The 4,477-nt window shown below is 34.8% G+C and overlaps 1 pseudogene; it reads left to right on the forward strand.

The window, feature by feature from the left end:
- The first annotated feature begins 397 nt into the window (after window positions 1-397).
- On the forward strand, window positions 398-1,823 carry LOC143635037 (F-box protein At3g07870-like; annotated as a pseudogene).
- Window positions 1,824-4,477: the final 2,654 nt, after the last annotated feature.

A 4,477-nucleotide genomic window follows, 5' to 3' on the forward strand; every position in this document is an offset into this window, starting at 1 on the left:
AAAATCGTGATAGAGGGCATACGGAAAAGGTGCACAAACCGGTTTAAAACTCAAAACCGGTTTTGGTTCAGGTTGAAACCGGTTTCTTGACAATGTTAGATCAGTTCCGCTTTGGTTTTTGATCAGTTTCGGTTCGGGTTTTGACCGGTTTCGATTCGGTTAACCACTTTGGAGCTGGTTTTGGTGAAGAATATTAAAAATTGGTTCCGAACCTACGATTTCAATAGGTTCTAAACCGATTCGATTTCGGTTCGATGATAACCTCTTGGACATGGATAGTAATTGTAGTTGGTAAGAGAAAACTATGATCTAAAAGAATATTAAATCGCTTACAATATAACCTCACCAAATCCTAGAAATTCATAGGATTTACCATTGCCGATAACCAACAATCAAAATGTCAGATTACCTACCTTTCGACATCCAAGTCATAATCATCAAAACGCTTCCTGTGAAATCGGTCTCCAAAGCATGGAAGTCTCTGATCGACAGCTCGGGTTTTATTGCTGGTTACAGCCGCCAACAGCAGCATCTACTATTAAGCTACACAACTCTATTTCACCAGCAAAAATATGTTTCAGTTGTTGATGATGATACCTTCCCGCAACATAAAGTTACCCTAGCAATTCCAGATAACATGTTCGAATGCTCTATGATAATTGGCAGCTGTTGCGGCTTGCTTTGTTTGTTATGTAATCATCGAAATGACCTGGTTGTTCTTTGGAATCCTTCTGTCCGAAGAGTTGTTCCTGTTGTTGTGCCTAATGTTTCAGGTTTTCCGGTTGGTTGTGAAACTGTTCTAGGTTTTGGGGTTGGCCGCGAGACGACTGACCCTAAGATTGTCAAGATTAAGACCCAAAGGTGGTTGGGAATCGGAAATGTAAGGTACATTCCTTGGGAAGTTGAGGTTTTTACTTTAAGCGCGGGGCTTGGAGAAGTCCGCATAACAGCCCTCCTTGTAAATCGATGCATTTAAAATTGTGTTCGGTACTTATAGATGGGTTTCTCTATTGGCTTGCTAGCAATGGGGGTGACTAATTTTATCATCCTAATCTTATTATTTCATTTGATTTGACAAGTGAAGAGTTTAGTGAAGTAAACCTCCCAGGTAGTTTAGCACACGAGTCAAGACATAGATTGTCAATTTCTAAGCTGAGGGAGTCTCTTGTAGTGCTTGAACGTGGTATGGGGGCCAATACCAATAATGATGTTTTTCACGTATGGATGATGGAGGACGGTTTTCCAAAATCATTTATAAAGCTATTCACCATTAATTGTAACATACCATATGCATCACTAGTTGGATTTAGGAAGACGGGTGAACCTATAATTGAAATTATAAGATCTCAACGTGAAGCACTTGCTGTTTATGAACCCTGCTCAAAGCGTATCAGTAGTTATGGGATTAATGAATATATTCGTTCTTCTTCTATGCATCCTTATATGGAAACACTACTTTTGCTTGATAAGCCCGGATCTTACTGCTTATAATGGAATGGAAATTCTCAAATTTTAAGATGATTTTATTTTTTTCAGTTTGTATTGGATATGCTTTTAGGAAGAACAATTTTCAGTTATTTTATGCATGATTTAACATGTCCTTTGAATTTGGGAATGTAAGATTGGAATGAGAACTCACGTTTGTTAATTGCTAACGTTTACTATGCATTTTTCGTTCATCTTACCTTGAAAACAAGGTTTAGTATTCTGGTTAATCATGGCTTATAGCAGAACTCTTGTCGTTTAGAAAAAATTAAGGAAAAAAAAGAAAAACTTATGAACATGATCTTTGTTCAAAACTTTTGACATTGAAATTCTGACAGCACTGGCCAAGCTCCATTTAACTCTGGTTTGGAGCTTACTGTTCGCCAGATCACATAGATTTCTAGTTTTTTTATAATTTTCCACTAAACATCTTACGGATAGGGTGGTGTTCTTAAGTGGCGCCATTGTGTCACATTGGACACCCCCTTGCAAAGATTGAGCGCGCACCTAAAGTGTGTTTTTAGCTCTGAACAAACCTCCCGAGGTTGCCTATTACATATGGGAGTGTACATGTGGATTCATCAACTAATTGCATTTACTATGAATTCTCCATTCTCATACTATAATTTAGGTCAAAATCATTTTTATTTCTAAATTTGTATGTGCTTTAAAACCTTCTAAATCTCATTTCTCAGTTATTAATTAATTATATAATAACTTTTTTTCTCATTTATTATTTTTCTCTTTCTTCAATTTAAAAAATTATGGGAAAAAAAAAGAGAAAAGGATAAATAGTAAATTTACAAATATGAAAAACGAGAATCGTGTATATTATGCTCATAGTCTAATCTAGTATGCTTGACTTCTTTTCTTTATAGTTATTTGTTAGTTAAAAGTGATTATGATTATTTGGTCTGGCCAATAATTCATGCTATCGCATTTTGCTAAATGGATATCTATTAGTACATTGGATAAACGAGTCTAAAAAAAAATTTCATGCCAATCACTCAATCAGCAATGTTAACTACAAAGTCAAAGATAAATGTCACACACAAGAATGAAGATGAATATAATTTGGAGAATTAGAGATTAACCATACTAAATTTAGATATATGATCATTAATAAGTATTTGGACATGAAATCAGATATGAAATTTATTTATAAAAATTTCACAAGCATTACTCGACCTGATTACCCAAGACATATTTTTTCGGGTCTACCGAGTTGATCGGGTTCGGAGTCGTCGCCCTCCATGCCCCCCCCCCCCTCCTCAAAGCCGGCTCTCCCCAAAATGTTTGAAGGTACTTCCCAAATAAGTGGTAGCTTAAGTGCTTTCTAAGATGTCAATCTTAGTAAAATCGAATACTTAAAAAATAAAAGTAAAAATATATGAGGAAATCGTTTGTTGTTATGGGTCTCGAACCTTGGGTAGACTATGGAGGTTATGCAACACTTTTGAAGTTGTTTTCACACACTATACTAGTCTTTTTTCCATATTTGAGAAGCTCTTGGACACTAAAGTCAAAAAAGCTATAAAAAAAACACGGATCATCCAAAATTAAAGATCATCTATTAGCAAGAGAGTATTGTTTGTGAGGCCATTGTAATATCTATATCGAAGCAATTTTATGTACTGGTGAGTGATAATCCCGAAGACTTGGTATAAGTGATCACCAGATAGATTTGTGACACGAGAGAGGTGATCACTAAGAAGATTGACGGGTGAACACTACCCAGAAGGCTAGAATAGTGAGAAGATTGAGTGCTGACCAATACCATATTAGTGAGACAAATTTAGAGGTAATCTCTACCTTAATTAGTGAGATGTTATAGAGAGAATCATTACATTATTTTGTGAGGCAGTTGTGGTGATTCATTCCACATTGTTACAAGGAGGCAGCTGTGCTGACCTTTACCCTTCTAGAATAGACCTTGTAAACGTTAATACTGTTTTGATCTCTGAGATGTTTTTTTATGAGCATGAACTTAGTGGATACCTATGAGTTGATGCAAGGTGAGTTATTTACATTGGCAAACACATAAATGTTTTCCATGGTGTTCGAAACTTTAGGCATTCGACTATCTATCACTCGATTTATGATTTTTCAGTCGATTTGAGTTGGTACACATAATCAATAGTTAATACCTGATCCTAAGAAACTGTTTAGATAAGTTCAATCTTCCTAAGGTTCATCTACCCTTTAAATATTCAACTAATCTATAATTCAAATAATGAAGTATGTCATTCAAATAATCAAGTAACCTATCGTACCATTAACATTCAAATAATTAAGAGATTTAGTGTACATTTTAGGCATTTTTTTAATCTTGAAATACTAAAAAGTGGGGCTATTCTGGAGGGACGGATGTCACCGGAGGAGCAACATCAGTCGATGTTTAGTGTTCACAATTTTTTTGTCGGTCATTGTTAAGGGTGTTGGTATTAAAAATGTTTGTGTTGGTTGTCACCATGATCTCTGAACTACTGGTGTTAATGTTTCTTTATTGTCACACTAATTTACTTATTGTCTTCAATCTACAAGTTTAAGAAATAACTTATGAAGAAACAAAGATGTTTACTAACTTTAAATATAAAAATATTAACCCTTTAACTAGCCATAGTTATTTTTCTAATAAGATTAATTGTTGAGATTGACATGTGCTTTCTATGTACTATGTTAAGAAACAACCCACACTTCACAGCACAAAGGGGAAAATTATTTTTCAACAGCAAGGACATGTTGGAATGTGTTGTCACTTGTCAACAATGGTCCAAATCGGATATGATTATTTGGTTTATGGGTTAGTGGTCCAAACCGGATATTATTATTTGGTCAAACCAAATGCACCATAATATCTAATCTACTCCCTTTGACAATTTCCTATTCATTTAACAAATTTCAGTTTCAAATCTAACTCCCATCTTAATTTTCTAATTTTGAACTAAATTCATTTTAGATCATCCAAAAAAAACACATAAGAAAAACATCA

The sequence above is a fragment of the Bidens hawaiensis genome, unplaced genomic scaffold, assembly GCF_021521415.1.
Source record: "Bidens hawaiensis isolate Kalapana, Puna unplaced genomic scaffold, B.hawaiensis_p1.1 tig00007389_1, whole genome shotgun sequence".
Classification (NCBI taxonomy): Eukaryota; Viridiplantae; Streptophyta; class Magnoliopsida; order Asterales; family Asteraceae; genus Bidens; species Bidens hawaiensis.